This window comes from Schistocerca gregaria, chromosome 1, assembly GCF_023897955.1.
Source record: "Schistocerca gregaria isolate iqSchGreg1 chromosome 1, iqSchGreg1.2, whole genome shotgun sequence".
Lineage (NCBI taxonomy): Eukaryota > Metazoa > Arthropoda > Insecta > Orthoptera > Acrididae > Schistocerca > Schistocerca gregaria.
In genome coordinates, this window is record NC_064920.1 from 456,332,146 (window position 1) to 456,350,011 (window position 17,866).

Consider the following 17,866-nt stretch of genomic DNA (forward strand, 5'->3'; position numbering starts at 1 on the left):
TATACAGGGTGTCCCAGCTATCTTGTCCACCTAAATATCTCTGGAACAATGACAGCTATTGGAAAACGACTTTCACCGGTATCAATGTAGGGCTGGGGCCCATGAATGTACATATTTGGAAACATTCTAAAACGAAAGCATATGTGTTTTTTAACAAAAACTTTCGTTTTTTTAAATGGTCCTCCTATATTTTTTCTTCAGCAATCCATAGCATGACAAAGCACATACACAATGGCGTTGATTGCATCGCAATATTCCCATTACATTCCGAGATATTAAGACGCGAAGTTGACGCTTAAAACCCCCGACATGCGCTGCTAGCGCACGTCCTGAGGCTCAGGCGTGAACCGCATGCTACCCGTAATCGCGATGTCATTGACATGTGTATTCACACCTCCGTACTTATCAAGAGGTCCGAAACGAATAATACGGTCTGCTGCCATCAACTCTCATAAGCACATAATGGTTTCCCTCTTGCACGTTTTACGTATCTACGTACACAATATGAACCATTACCGATCGGTGTACACCCGTCAGGTTGTCTTATTTATCCTGCACACCCAAAATAATGTTTATCTAATGCGTTATATGACCCATTGTGCCTGTCGCGCAGGCCTGGCTCTACCTAGTCAAGTGTCCGACATAGTTCCCACTACTGCTACAGTTACCACCTCGCCTTGTTTATGATTTGCGACCCATGCAAACTCCTGTACTCCACCACCCTCCGAGCATCCCATTTGTTGTTGCTTTGGCGTGCAGTACACCGCTTGCCAGTGTAGTCGTGCATCGGAGTAATCTAGTGACGGCACGGAGGTAGTACACATTGTGAATAAACGTTGTGATGTGGAACTTACACTGTACAGTATAATGTACACACATGAAGGTATGGTAGAAATGCTGCTGATCTATGGAGAATGTACGTTGACGGGAAATACGTTATGAGATTGCTTGTTTGTTGATAGTACTGTTAGCGAACATTATGATTATTAAGTTAATATATATGTTTTCTACCCTACCCTACTCTACTCTACATACCTGTACTGTACCCCGTTGTAGGTGGACGAAATGCTGTTCAGGAAGAACGACTGTACAGAAGGCGATTCCCTGACAAACCATCGCCTTTGCGCCGGATGTTTGGCCGTCTCACATCTCGTCTACGTGAAACGGGAAGCTTAAATCCAAGACCTCGACATCGTCCTAGAACAAATCAAGTGCACAGCGTATTCTTAAACGTCATAAATTTCATCCTTGCCATGTTCATTTACACCAGGATCTTCATGGAAATGACTTCCGCAATAGGGTAACATTTTGTCGTCGGGCTCAGCAAAAACTTCTGACTAATCAAAATTCTTTTGGAGATGTTCTCTTTACCGACGAGGCATCATTCTCCAACAAAGGAATTGTCAATATGAGGAATATGCCTTATTGGTCCGCAGTGACGCTATGTATGCAAGCCAATGGGCATCACTTTGAGCATGAGATGTGAGGAGAGAAGAGGAGATTAGTGTTTAACGTCCCGTCGACAACGAGGTCATTAGAGACGGAGCGCAAGCTCGGGTGAGAGAAGGATGGGGAAGGGAATCGGCCGTGCCCTTTCAAAGGAACCATCCCGGCATTTGCCTGAAGCGATTTAGGGAAATCACGGAAAACCTAAATCAGGATGGCCGGAGACGGGATTGAACCGTCGTCCTCCCGAATGCGAGTCCAGTGTGCTAACCACTGCGCCACCTCGCTCGGTCCAGCATGAGATGTGAACGCTATGTGTAGTATGTAGTGCTGGTATCACAGTGGAAGTTTCTACAAAGGGCCATTTTACATTTGTTTGCAACAATTGTCATTTAACGCATTAGATAAACATAACATTGTAAATTTTGTGATAATAAAACTAATTGGTTAAACATGTTTACATTCATCTTCTATGTCCTACCTGAACTTCCCAAATCAAAACATTTTTACCTAAATAACGGTAAAACTTGTAGTCCACTTGCTCGTTTCACTAAAAGCATCAACATGAATTTTACTATTACGAGTGAATGATTAACTGTCACTTGCGCTAGATCTACAGAAAAGTTAAGTTTTAATGTTGAACGGCGTAACCTTTTTAGTAACGGATTAACGATAAGCGAAGTTAACTTTGTGACTAACGTTGCGGTACACAGATATGTTACAGAACCGCATCACCCCTAGCCTATGGGATAAATACCTGCTGGAATGTACGGCGTTAATGTAGGATGGCAGCAGACCGTATTATTCGTTTCGGACCTCTTCATAAGTATGGAAGTGTGATTACGCATGTCAATCACATCGCGGTTACAGGCAGCATGGGGTTCACGCCTGATCCTCAGGGCGTGCGCTAGCAGCGCATGTCGGGTGTTTCAAGTGTCAACTTCGTGTCTTAATATCTCTGGATGTAATGGGAATATTGCGATGCAATCAACGCCATTGCGTATGTGCTTTGTCATACTATGGATTGCTGAAGAAAAATATAGGAGATCCATTTAAAAACCACATAAGTTTGTGTTAAAAAACACACATGCTTTCGTTTTAGAATGTTTCCAAATATGTACATTCATGGGCCCCAGCCCTATATTGATACCAGTGAAAGTCGTTTTCCAATAGCTGTCATTGTTCCAGAGATTTTGGGTGGACAAGATAGCTGGGACACTCTGTGTATATATAGTTAAGGCTCTCCGGCCAATTGACCATCTTCTTCTGTGCCGCGTAGTCGTAGCGCCGCAAGCCGTGTTTATAATAATTCGTGGATTGTGACCTGTGATATTCTCAGTGCTTCTTCACTAGCATCGTACACAAGCTTCTTAATTTACTCATAGCGGTCCCCACCGCTCACAAAGTGCAGTTATGGCTCCCAGTGTACCTCGTTAGAATACCCTGGGTTTTGCATTTGAGAAATCTTCCAGGAATGTGCAACCCAGTTCTCTAGAAACCCATGACTGGATAGTAGATATTATTTGCATCACATCCGATCAGGTCCACACAGCGTATTATGGCATGGCGGAATACTGTTTCTTTGTGAAGTTTTTAGACCACAGACACCTGGAGAAAATTTTGGTGAATACTGGTGGGAAAGCAGAGTTCCGTCATCGTGATCAGTCGGTGAGTACAGTTTCAATAACTAACGCTGACATTGAGTATAAAAAAGTGCTAGTGTTCAATTTGCCACCTGAGGTTGAGAATTGTTTTCTTAGAGATGTCCTCGCCAAATACGGTGACATCCGACTGATTAGAAACGAAAAATGGTCGAGCCGTCACAAACTCCAATGTTATAGTGGGGTTCGCTCAGTTGACATGGCCGTTAAAGGCAATATCCCATCCTATATAATGGTTTGTGGTTACAAGGCTCATGTCATTTACGAGGGGCAAGTAGGCACTTGTTTTATCTGTAACACGAGTGGCCATTTACGAGAGGATTGCCCACGGCGAGCTGTCGTACTTCGAAACAATCTGCAACAACGACAGAGATTAACATTGGCTGAGGTCGTAACACAAAATCAGACGCCTTCTGTGACTGACTCCCAACCGAGTGCATCTGTGTCAGAGGACAACGATCTCGGTAACAGCACCTTCCCACCCTTGCCTCAAAAACTCGTGGCCAGTCACTCCTTAGCCACCGGTGTTGCATTATCTGTCGGTAACAAACGACGACGTACTATAAGCGACGGTAATGGTTCCGGCGACCAGGTAGTAAAAAATCAAACCGATGACGCGGAGCCACGGGCCTCCACACAGGACACGCATGTGTCGGATGGCTCAGTTACAACCCGCCAAATTCCCATTCAACCGCCCGACGCAGAAACTACCAATACGAGTGCAGCCGAGTGTTTACAGCAATCCGTTCCGATGCCGCTTGCCGACTCGCCGCAGGTGGCCAACACACAAGAGGCGGCAGTCAGTCAACTGCAACTCGTAAACACGGCGGATGAAGCACGCGGTGTAGAGCATAACATAAACGGCCGCCACTTCGAAACTGCTTCCAAACAACACGAGGATCCGGACAGCTGTATACAAACAGCCAGTGCGGCTCCAAACAAACACAGTGAGCCCACTGAAGCCGCGTCTTCGGACTTGCCGTCACCCGTTCCGAAGCAAGGACTTTCACATACTGCTTATAGCCATGACACGCCGACTCCGCCGTCTTCAATGACACTTCGGACGACTTTGCGACGGCAAAATAAAGTCAAACCAAAGGACTCCGCGGCTGAAAGTAACTCAAAAAGTAAAATCAGCGCAAAAACTGGTACAAAACCTGCGGATGTAGGTTCGAAGTCCGACGGTGAGATGGACTAGGCTTCCTACGCTTCCCATCACCCACAGGTCTCGCACGATCATGAGTCAAGTTTATAAGTTTTTGTCCCTGAACATTAATAGAGTTAGGACAGATTTAAAATTAGCAATGCTACGGCAGTTTATCTAAGAGTCCGAAGCAGATATAGTTCTGTTACAGGAAGTGTCTATCTTAAGTTTTCATGTATCAGGATTTGCAACAATCGTAAACACCGTGGCGGACGGGGGTACAGGTGCGGCCATTCACAAGACGGAATCCCAGTGAGCAATATCGAAATGTTGGACTCCGGTAGAGGCATAGCTTGCCAAATTTTTGACGCCACCCTCGCTAATATCTATGCTCCATCTGGAACGACCTTAAAATCAGAAAGAGCTAACTTCTTTAAACAAGACATCATATACTTGCTACGCCGCAACCCAACCCAGTTGATAATTAGTGGTGATTTCAACTGTGTGATCCACAGGAAAGACCAATCGCCGAACTTTAATTACTGTAGGGAACTACATGACCTGGTGCGTCATCTGCAGCTGAAGCATGCGTGGTAACTAAAATTTCCTACCCTGGTAAAGTACACGTACCTGACCACCGCCGCACGTAGCCGTCTAGACCGCTTGTACATTTCTGAGAACATTAGCCAACATGTTCTGGACGCCGATGTCATTCCAGCTAGCTTCTCCGACCACTGCGCCCTCTGTGTCACGATAAATCTGGCCAAACAGCATACTAAATGGCAAAGGATTCCGTGGAGCTTAAATGTTTCTATTCTCGCCGATGCCTTGCTACAAGATGTCATCTCCACGACATGGGCGGATTGTCTCAAGCAATGCTGCACATATCCGAGCAAGATAGCCTGGTTGAATGCTGTGGTCAAACGGAAAATGCGATTATCCTTAAGAAACTACAGTAGGCAAGATGTCAAACGCACGATTGATTTTTACCAAACAGTTCTGCGAGAGTTGTATGCCACTACGACACCAACCAACACACAGCTGACGACCATCAAACAAATAAAGGCGAAGCTTATAGGCATAAATCGAACGCAGCTTGAAGGACTGCAGATCAGATCTAAAGCAAAATCGCTTCAAGAGGACGAACTTGCATCGCTGTATCACCTCATAAAACATCGTGCCCATCGCAAGCGAGCTTTTATCGGGGAGCTGGACACAGATGATGGACTCCGTTTGACCCGACAGAGTGATATTCGTACTGCAGTTTACCGGTACTTCACGGATCTGTACTCGCAATGCGATACAGATGGTGATGACGGCGGCGATATCGTGAGTGCTCTGCCCACCGTAGTCACGCCTTCGGACAACTCGGCGGTCGTACACGATTTTGCTCCAGACGAAGTCCTTGAACTGATTTCTGGCTCGCCATCGAATAAATCCCCTGGCCCTGATGGTTTGCCACGGGAATTTTATGTGCACTTCTGGCCCATAATCGGAGACGCATTTACAGATGATCTCAATGAAGTGATGCGAGGGAGTGACGTGCCGGCCGAAATGAAGGAAGGCCGTATTGTATTGGTACCAAAAAGCAAACACCGAAAAACCTTAGATAACTTCCGACCTATTACTTTACTCAATTTTGATTACAAAACCTTCGCCAGAGCACTCAACAGCAGATTGTCTCCGTTAATGACGCAAGTGATTCACAACCATCAATCATGCATCCCTGGTCGCACTATTATGACGCCCCTTTCGGAATATAGAGATGTAATAGCCATAGCGTCAGTCACTAACGTGAATCTCGCGTTGCTGTTTATCGACTTTTGCAAGGCTTTTGATCGCGTCCGCCACGAGTACCTCCTACAGCTACTGCAGCGTTGTGGCTTCGATCAACGGGTTATAAATGTCGTGCAACATTTCGTCACGGGCATTACAACCAGAATCAGCGTAAATGGACAGCTTACTCAACCCATCGACGTCCAAAGAGGAGTGCCGCAGGGAAGCTCTCTCTCCATGACGTTGTTTTATCGCTCGAGCCGCTCTTACGCTCTATTCATGACAAACTTGCAGGCCTTTCGATCGCCGGGACGTCCTTCGTGGTTCGTGCTTACGCCGACGACGTCGGAGTGTTATTGCGCAACGACGGAGACGTATCAACCCTCAAGACCGCGGTAGACGAGTACTGTCGTGCTTCCGGTGCTAAAATCAACGCCGGTAAATGCACCTTTGTCAACATTCGAGGATTCGACCCAGTTAATATACGTTGGACGAAGCGTGTCGAAACCCACACCACTCTGGGGATGATTATTGACAAATGCCCGCTAAAAATGAATGCAAAAAAATTGGAAGCAGGTCACCAATAAAATGCAAGGTGCTATCTATGAAAACAATTGGCGATCCGTTAACATTCTCCAACGCATACGACTCCTCAACAGTCGTATATTCGGTAAAGCGTACCATATGGCCCAACTATTTCCAGTTCCCAAGATGCAGGCCAAACACGTGATGAAACACTCTAATAGATTTATCTGGCAAGGGCATCTGTCCAAAGTGAAATATACCACGCTGACGTCTTCCAGACAGGCCGGCGGACTAAACATGCCTGACATTAACCGAAAGTGTACTGCGTTATATATTAAACGAATCACCCATTTGTTGGACAAGGAACCTCTCAGCGTAACCAGTTGGCTCTTCCGAACCTTACAACCCACCGATATGCATCTACTCATTGATGTAGGTAAAATACATTACAAATTACGACATGTCAAGCAGTTTTTTTCTTGAAGTAAGCTATATTGATGGACATTATTTCACGCAGGATTTACCGACGACGCACCTGTTATTAAAAAATGGTCACTCCAATAGTCCTGAATCCCATTGAAATTAAATACTAGAGTGTACATTGAAAGGTAGTTTGGGACAACATAAGTTTAACTGTCCACACTGCTGAAGTGGCGTCCACATGGTATAAAGTGGTAAACGATGTTATACCCACTAATGAAAGCTTGCATAGAATCGGTTTAAGTGACAGTGATAAATGCGTCCGCTATGGTCTGGTTGACACCTTACGCCATCGCTTCACTTGTGGCGGCCATCTCATTAACTGGAAATGGGTGCAGCAGAGGCTGGGCCTGGTTACCCGCAGCAGCCCAGCCAGCCACTGCACCGACACCCTGCTCTGGCCGGACACGAAACATTTTCCCGGTCCCAAGAACAACACCGTGATGTGGACGTTAGGACAGTTTGTGACATATATCATCATCCACAATAGTGAAGATAATCTCATTAATTTCGAGGCTTACATGAGAACGGCACGCTGGAAAATGAAACGTTACCCAAATTTCAGGAAGATGTTTGCTAACATGTTAGACATAATTTTTGAAAAACAAGGCGTAGGGTAATTCTTGAGGCCGGCAAGGACACAAATCACATGTAAGACTATGTAGCGAACAAAATACACAACGAATAAGAGGTTATACCAGTTCCTAGGACTACTCCCGACTTCTCAATGGTGTTATTAACTTCATTATGACGTTTTCATTAGTTTATGTTCCTTTTGTGTGCTCCAAATGACTTTGAGTTTTGAACGGTTATGAATCAAATGACAGAACTGTCATTCCAGTTAAGACAATTATATAAATGTTTGCGTTTCGGTTCTATGTCCCTGTCTGGACTGAAGAGGCTATTGTCAGTTTACTATTTATGTTCTATTTTGTAAGCTTACAAATGGCACTATTTGAAATGTATTCTTTAGTCTATTGTAGGATACAATTCGTGTTGAATCAATTCCAGCACTTCAATATTTTGTTTTTGTGCTTATGTACATACATGGTTGTTTTAATAAAGGGAAAAAAGGTAAAAAAAAGATGGATAGAGCGTCTGCCGTGTAAGCAGGAGATCCCGGGTTTGAGTCCCGGTCGGGGCACACATTTTCATCTGTCCCCGTTGACGTATGTCAACGCCTGTAAGCAGCTAAGGGTGTTCATTTCATTGTAATTTCATTGTGCTCTGCAAATCACTGTAAACTGCGTGGCAGGGGAACTTCATACTGTATTGCTTATTAGGGCTTCTTCCTGTTCCACGTGTGCGAAGGGTGTCTTATAAGCAATGCAACACCTTTTTTCTGAAAGCAAGTTGGTTTTATTCAGGATTCCTGTACACCGCATTATTACCAACCTTTTTGGATACAAAACTCTGTTTTTTACTATAATCTCTCTTAAATGCGATGGCCTTACGCCATCTTATTGGGAGGAGCTGTATGCCTGCACGGTACCACTCTACCGGCCGACATGGGAGCCGACGCCTTGCTACGTCGGTAACCAACCCATCATCCACGTACTACTTCCTGTGGACTGCATCCTTCTTTGGGCCGGCCAGATGGAAGTCGAAAGTGTGAGATCTGGGCTGTAGGATGGGTGAGAAAGACCAGTCCACTGAAGATTTGTGAGCTGCTCGTAGGTGCACAAACTCGTCAGGCCTTGCAGTATCATGAAGAAGGAAAAGTTCGTTTGCATTTTTGTAGCGATTAACACATTGAAAGTGTTTTCATCAGTTTCCTGGTGGCGGCGTAAACACTTGAGAGTTGATCTTTGCACCGTGAGAGAGGATGTCAAACGGAAGAACTCCTTGAGAGTCCCACAAGACCATCGCCATGACTTTACAGGCCGATGGTGTAGCTTTGAACTTTTTGCTTGGAGGAGAGATGGTGTGGCGTCACTCCCTGGATTGTCATTGTTTCCAGTTCGAAGTGATGAACCTGTGGTTGGCAAAAAATTGTCACAAGCAATTGTGCAGAGATGGTCCTGCGTTTTTTTTTTCTGGGTGGCAAGAAACCCAGTGGGCACACGTCTATCAGTACCCTAACTGATGGACAAGTGTGTCGGTACCATAGTGCGCGCAGAATATTGTGGGTAGTAGATACACAGGCGGTAGTCCATGTGTGGGGAAAGGGGCGGTGGGGGCTGCGGCCAAGTACTGTAGGGAAAATTCTGAGTGCTGGCGGGGTAGTGCCGTTGTAAACTGCAGCCTACACCCACATTTTATGTAAATAGTAAGTGGGGCTCTTTGTGCCCACATTTGTGTGTTGACCATTCAGAGTGATATGTCACCTCATCTTTACTTATTACCTATATAAGAATAATTTCGCCGAAACGGCGATTTATTTTTGCCTGGTTTGCTAACCATTTGTGACTTTCACAGAAGTGTCACACGTGGAGAATTTCGAGTAAAACTTAAACATTTCTCGTTGCCGTTTTAAAATTTTCTTCTTTCGCTAAAACTCAGCATAGTTTACAGTGCCTCGCCTGCTACACAAACGCAACTGCAGAGAATTCTGATACAGTGGTTTAAGTTTATTAAGTGAGGAACTGAGGAAAAGTTAGGTCAGCATCTTATGAAAAAGGGCATTTTTGGTACAAAACAAATGTTTAATGAATCCACTGATGTTACAAAACCCATAGAATTTCTCATTTCAGTAGGCCCTTAAAAATTGCTTTCCTTCTTCGGAAAGTCTGTAGTTGGTGGAATACATGATAGATAATGAAGTTTTGCATAATAACCATGTGGCAGAATACTCTCCTCTTTGTGTGCTATCAGTTGCCAGATTCTCATTTTGAAATCTCAAACCGTTTATGAAGTATGAGGATATTTCACTCTGACTTTATAGTTGGCGCAGTGCGCTCGCAAATGAGTGCGCTATGTAAGATCAATTTTCTCGAGATTGGAGACAGACAGAAACCTTCACCCAAGTCTAAAGAAAAATTGAATATTTTAGCTAAATTTTGTACGCAGTAACATATTATGTAATATGCACCAACCGCAAAATCATAGCGACCCTTATTTTTCATTGCAAACTTTTTTGAATTTCGCGCTGTGTCTTACTTTCACGCAAATATCACAATAACTATGACCATTAACGAAATGATGGGCACATCATAATGGACCTGACATATAAAGCTACAAAAGCAAAAATGAACTTTTTTTCCATATAACTTCTGTAAAATCGTTTGAGAAAGATTGCAGCATGTGAGCAAACGCTTGTCGCTCTCCCCTACTGAACAAACGAATGAACTCGTCCAGCACTTCAGACGAAAACTGGTCACTGTGGATAGGTCACCGTATCCTACGTGACCTATACCAACAGACACATCCATTTGTGCAGTGAGGTATCTGTGACTGTCGATCATTTTGAATGGGAGTGTCAGCACATTCCAACAGTGCAAGAGTTCCAGCTGTGTGCAGTCAGCCGGCACACAGATCAGACTGGTCTATGTGACCTTGTTCCGATATTGACAGACACCTCGTCCAATGACTCACTTTGATTTTGTTTACTGCCAGGGCTCTGTAAACATTCTGCAAGCGCTTATAAATATGTGCGATCCTCTGATTTTCCACCAAAAGGAATTCGATGAAACCTCTTGCTTGGAACGCATCTCTATTATAGACACTATTTTGAAGGCTACACGTAGCGCCACCACCTATGATGCAAAACTATAGCGACTGAAGTGGGAACGTTCCTCAACATCCCACAACAAATTTCGGATTCTTTTCAACCTCAATTGGGCGAGAAAAAGTGTTGCACTGCATATTGAACGCCACCGTATGTGCCTACATTCTTCACTTAAAAGCTGGTCCTCGAAACTTTGCAAGTAGGCTTTCACTGGACAGTTTACGTCTATCTAAATGTCTCTGCCAGTTAAGTTTCTTCAGCGTCTCTGACTCTCTCCCATGGCTCAAACAAACTAGTGAAAATTCTTGCTGTCCTTCTCTGTATTGTTCAGTACCCCATTTTAGTCTTACTTGGTGCAGGCCCCACACTCATGGGCTGTGAGAGTTTCTGTAAGCAATCTCTTTTGTAGGCTGATTGCATTTCTCAAATATCTAGCTAATGAAACGAACTCTGTTATCTACTTTACCCACAAATGAGACTATGTGATAGTTCTATTTCATAACCCTACAAATTGTTGCAGTAAGGTATTTATATGAGAAGATAGATTCCAATTGGACCCATTGTTATTGCAGTCACAGCTTCTGTCTGCACCTTCTGTCCACTCAGAACTTCATCCATCTTCCAGTTGACCTTCAGCTCAAGGTACCCCCATTTCACTCTTCCTTCAACTTTCATCAGATCAGGCACTTGAAGATTGTCCCTTACCTCTACATCATTACTCCATGTTCCATCAAGGAAATTTATTTATTTATTGTTCCGTGGGACCACATTAAGGAGAAGTCTCCATAGTCATGGAACGAGTCAATACATGAAATTATAACATGATTGTAGAAACACATAAAATGAAATATAAGAAACATATTCAGGCGACAAGTCGTAAGTTTAAATAAAGAAAATCAACAATGTAACACTGGAATTTGCTTAATCTTTTAGCTCTTGCAGGACCTCCTCGACAGAGTAGAAGGAGTGAGCTATGAGGAAACTATTCAGTTTGGGCTACTGCTAAGATTTTAGAGTTCTTGTGGTAGCTTCTTGAAAATGGATGCAGCAGAATAGTGCACTCCTTTCTGCACAAGAGTCAAGGAAGTGCATTCCACATGCAGATTTGATTTCTGCCTCGTATTAACTGAGTGAAAGCTGCTAACTCTTGGGAATAAGCTAGTATTGCTGAAAACAAACGACATTAAAGAAAATATATACTGTGAGGGCAATGTCAAAATTCCCAGACTATTGATTAGGGGTCGACAAGAGGCTTTCGAACTTACACCACACATAGCTCGAACAGCCCATTTTTGAGCCAAAAATACCCTTTTTGAATCAGAAGAATTACCCCAAAAAATAATACCATATGACATAAGCGTATGAAAATATGCGAAGTAGACTACTTTTCGTGTTGAAGTGTCACTTATTTCAGATACTGTTCTAATGGTAAATAAAGCGGCATTTAGTTTCTGAACAAGATCCTGAACATGCTCTTTCCACAAGAGCTTACTATCTATCCGAACGCCTAGGAACTTGAACTGTTCCGTTTCACTTATAATATGCCCATTCTGTCTGAACAAAATATCGGTTCTTGTTGAATTGTGAGTTAGAAACTGTAAAAACTGAGTCTTACTGTGATTCAGCATCAAATTATTTTCCACAAGCCACAAACTTATTTAATGAACCACACTATTTGATAATGTTTCAATATTACACACAAGATCCTTCACTACCAAGCTGGTCTTATCAGCAAACAGAAATATTTTTGAATCACCTGTAATACTAGAAGGCATATCATTTATATAAATAAGAAACAGCAGTGGCCCCAGCACTGACCCTTGGGGAACGCCCCACTTAACAGTGCCCTATTGGGACTGAACATCACTACCACTCTCAATATTGCGGAGAATTACCTTCTGCTTTCTGTTCTTAAAGTAAGAGGCGAACCAATTGTAAGCTGCTCCCCTTACACCATAATGGTCCAAGTTTTGCAGTAATATTTTGTGGTCAACACAGTCAAAAGCCTTCGTTAAATCAAAGAAAACACCCAACGTTCGCAACGTTTTATTTAATCCGTCCAAAACCTCACAGAGAAAAGAGACTATAGCATTTTCAGTTGTTAAGACATTTCTAAAACCAAACTGTACCTTTTACAGCAAATTATGTGAATTTAAATGCTCCAGTAACCTTGTATATACAACCTTCTCGGTAACTTTAGCAAACACCGTTGGCATAGAAATAGGTCTATAATTGTCAACATTATCCCTGTCTCCCTTTTTATAATGTGGCTTCACTACCGAATACTTTAATCGGTCAGGCCACCGACCAGTCCTAAAGAAAAAGTTACAGATATGGCTAAGCACTGGGCTAACATACAGGGTGTTTCAAAAATGACCGGTATATTTGAAACGGCAATACAAACTAAACGAGCAGCGATAGAAATACACCGTTTGTTGCAATATGCTTGGGAAAACAGTACATTTCCAGGCAGACAAACTTTCGAAATTACAGTAGTTACAATTGTCAACAACAGATGGCGCTGCGGTCTGGGAAACTCTATAGTACGATATTTTCCACATATCCACCATGCGTAGCAATAACATGGCGTAGTCTCTGAATGAAATTTCCCGAAACCTTTGACAACGTGTCTGGCAGAATGGCTTCACATGCAGATGAGATGTACTGCTTCAGCTGTTCAATTGTTTCTGGATTCTGGCGGTACACCTGGTCTTTCAAGTGTCCCCACAGAAAGAAGTCACAAGGGTTCATGTCTGGCGAATAGGGAGGCCAATCCACAGCACCTCCTGTATGTTTCGGATAGCCCAAAGCAATCACACGATCATCGAAATATTCATTCAGGAAATTAAAGACGTCGGCCGTGCGATGTGGCTGGGCACCATCTTGCATAAACCACGAGGTGTTCGCAGTGTCGTCTAAGGCAGTTTGCACCGCCACAAATTCACGAAGAATGTCGAGATAGCGTGATGCAGTAATCGTTTCGGATCTGAAAAATGGGCCAATGATTCCTTTGGAAGAAATGGGGCCCAGACCAGTACTTTTTGAGGATGTAGGGACGATGGGACTGCAACATGGGGCTTTTCGGTTCCCCATATGCGCCAGTTCTGTTTATTGACGAAGCCGTCCAGGTAAAAATAAGCTTCGTCAGTAAACCAAATGCTGCCCACATGCATATTGCTGTCATCAATCCTGTGCACTATATCGTTAGCGAATGTCTCTCTTGCAGCAATGGTAGCGGCGCTGAGGGGTTGCCGTGTTTGAATTCAGTATGGATAGAGGTGTAAACTCTGGCGCATGAGACGATACGTGGATGTTGGCATCATTTGGACCGCAGCTGCAACACGGCAAATGGAAACCCGAGGCCGCTGTTGGATCACCTGCTGCACTAGCTGTGCATTGCCCCCTGTGGTTGCCATACACGGTCACCCTACCTTTCCAGCACGTTCATCCATCACGTTCCCAGTCCGTTGAAATTTTTCAAACAGATCCTTTATTGTATTGCTTCTCGGTCCTTCAGTTACTTTAAACCTCCGTTGAAAACTTTGTCTTGTTGCAACAACACTGTGTTCTAGGCGGTGGAAGTCCAACACCAGAAAAATCCTCTGTTCTAAGGAATAAACCATGTTGTCCACAGCACACTTGCACGTTGTGAACAGCACACGCTTACAGCAGAAAGATGATGTACAGAATGGCGCACACACAGACTGCATTGTCTTCTATATCTTTCACATCACTTGCAGCGCCATCAGTTGTTGAAAATTGTAACTACTGTAATTTCGAAAGTTTGTCCGCCTGAAAATGTACTGTTGTCCCAAGCATATTGCAACAAACGGTGTATTTCTATCGCTGCTCGTTTAGTTTTTATTGCCGTTTCAAATATACCGGTCATTTTTGAAACACCCTGTACGTGGAACAATACTTCAGTATTCTGCTAGACACCCCATCATATCCATGAGAGTTCTTGGTCTTTAGTGATTTAATTATTAACTCAATCTCTCTCTTGTCAGTATCATGGAGGAGCATTTCAGGTAACAGTCTCGGAACACTTTTTTCTACAAGCGCTATATGATTCCCTGTTGGGACGTGGTTTCTATTTAGTTCACCTGCTATTTTCGGAAAGTGGTTATTAAATACTGTACATATATGCGACTTATCAGTAACACGGACGTTCCCACTACGCACTGATTCTATATCCTCGACCTGTCTCTGCAGACCAGCCACTTCCTTTACGAAATTAAGAATATAATTAAATTCCTCAAAACCAAAAACACGCATGTAAATGATAATATTGCATGTAAAGTACTAAAATCATAGGCTTTAGGATTGAAGGAGACCACTCACCAAAAAGCAAAGCCATTGATTTAATAGAAACATAGAAAAGGAAGAAAAAGACGAATGTGCACGCGCGCGTACGTACATACGTACGTCTATGCCCCTACGTGGTGCCAGCTAGACTAACAGTGCTAACACTATTTTGCAGAAAGTGGACTGGTTTGGTGAGGGTAGTGCGGTATGGGATGGGTAGTGAGAGGGAGCAGAAAGAGAGACTGGCAGAGGATGGCTAATGGCTGGGAGGGAGACAGCTGGTTTGGTGGCTAGGAATGCAGGAATGAGGGGTAGCAGGTGTATGGAATAGTTGCGGTGGCCAGTGAGAAGTTGCACAAGCTGAAGGTGACATTCGGACATAAGTTGGGAGTGAATGACAGGCTGGAGGAAGGTGAAGCTGTTGGGTGGAAGGTCCAGGATCTGTGGGTTACCTGAGATAGAGGCCATGGTGATAATGGGAGCAGAGGATGTATTATAAGGATAACTCCCACCTGCATAGTTTGGTGAAGCTGTTGGATGGCATTCAGATTACTTCAGTTGTGAGGTTGCCATTGAAATTGAGCTCATTGTGTTCAGCTACATGTCGGTCCACCGGGTGGCCAAAAACATAGTTGACCACCTGGCGGCATGGTTAGTTTTTAAGGAGTGGCTTGATGCCCTTCCTGTAGCCATCCTGTTACCCCAACTGCCTGCATCTAGTGAAAGTGAGGGGAAGTTTCCTAAATGTTTGAAAGTTGTGTAACTGAAGCAGGACTTGGGTACCAGCTTAGTACTCACCTAGTGGAATGTGGGAAATCACTCTGTCTGCCAAAATGACCCTCATTATTAGTCCACCGGGAGGATTAGATTCGTGACCAGTGCACCTTCCCATCCTGGAAGAGGTGCTTTCATATGTGTGGCTATCTGGGTAGGTAGTGATCAGTTCAGCTTGTGCTATAGGCAAAATGAGTATCGGAGTGTCTTAGGGAGAAAAATTCAAGAGACCAGTGGGACTGTTGACACTGGGTTTAGCAGTAGGTGAATGAATCAGTAGCTCAGTGGACAGGATGCCAAATGAATAGACCAAATATGCAGGAATCAATCCCTAACCACTGATTTTTTGGTAATTTCTCATTTCTTTCACCTCTGGGAATGATTTCTTTCAAACCAACTTCCAGGTGGAGGGCAACTTTACTTACTAAGGCTGCCACCGTCTGCCTGTTGCTTTGGTTCTCTATTTTTGTCATACTGGAACTAAATTAGATGCCCATCAAGTGACACCAAACTACTTCATCATGAATTCTCACTGGATACCATACCCAGGATGTTTTATCTGTCCAGAGACCATGAGGACAGGGCATCTCAGTGCGACAAATGGTTGCCTCCACTTGAACACCCAAGATATCATTTGGGTTAGAGTATGCACCACATAAGTGGAAATTCAGGCATTATGAACTGAACAGGCAGATGAGTTGACAATACTACTGTGTTGTGGGACTCCCACTTGGATTGAATCTCTGAATACAGGCCATCCTTTGTCTGCCAATGAAAGCTTGTGCCCTGCAAGCAGGTCTCAAAAACAGAAGTGTTGTGGCACTTCCTTTTCTGAAACCAAGTTGCTCTTACAGCAGTAGAAAATAAGTTTGATGGCCCACTGGAAATACCTGTGGTACAGACTTCAAAGACCTTAGGCAATGTGAAAAATGGTTCTTAGGCAAGCAAAGATTGTTACTAATGTAAAGTATGATCACTACCTCATCATGCTTCTGTACAACTATAGAGGGTTTTGTGCAAATGATGCTGTTAAAGCAAGTACCAAATGCTATATGACAAAAGCTAGCATATTCTGAAGCATTCTAGCATATTTATCAACAGGGATTGGCCACCAGTGTTTTCTATGTTTAGCATTTGAAGTTAAACTTTTACTTAGTCTGTTGTGATTTTACATACTCCTTTGCCTCAATGTGGGAAGCCAGGAATGATTGGTTTCTGTCACTCGTTGTGGCTGTTGTTAACCAGTCAACCATAAGAGTTACATTTACAGTGAATATATAACATATCATTTCCTCAGTTACCACTTCACCACTCAAAATAAGTTGTTAAATATGCACTGTACAAATCTTTCTCCCTGCAGTCAGCATCCAGAGTGTGACTAAGCTGCATACATATCCAATTTCTATTTCCATCCTCAGTTGTTTTGATTTAGCAATTGCGTGGTTCTTGTATTCCACTCAAGATGAGCAAGAGACAAGAGATGAGATGGGTGTTGGCAGAACCTGTGATAGTAGCACAGAAGACTAGCCCAGTGCCACTGCTTAAACTGCTACTGAATCACAGTTAGTGACACAACCATGTTGCATCTTTATTAACTGCTTCTCAAACATCTGCTCATATCTTTGGATGTAAAAGTTGGTTGCAGTATATATACCATTCCACATAATTCATATAGATCTAAGTGCCTGGATGACAACCAAAAATGTCAGATCACAGGGGCATGGCCAGAGGACAGTGTATTTCACATGCTGAAGACTGTGAAATATGTTAGGTCTTTGTTAATCACATGTGACAAAGAATTTGCTTAGGAAGCAAATATAGCCTTAGAGGAGACATATAAAGCAGTGTCCTGAGGTCTCTTTAAGGGTAACAAAGGCAGAAGTATTAACTGCCACTGTGGCTAACTCAGTCATTGAAATAATTGATAGGTGTACTTCGTCAAGATTCAGAAAAGTCTGAAATACACTGCCAATCCCATTGGTTGTAGACCTGACCATAAGGTGGAAAACAGTTTTCTGTACCCAAATGTGTACCCACTTTTAAGGTCTTTTACTACACACACGTCCACAATCTCCTTGTGGAGGAACT

General features: G+C 43.5%; 1 protein-coding gene across 2 annotated transcripts in view; it reads left to right on the forward strand.

Moving 5' to 3' along the window:
* The window catches only part of LOC126352375 (serine/threonine-protein kinase Nek8-like), a 125,144-nt gene that overhangs the window by 52,155 nt on the left and 55,123 nt on the right, over positions 1-17,866 (forward strand). The gene's annotated exons all lie outside the window — the stretch shown is intronic.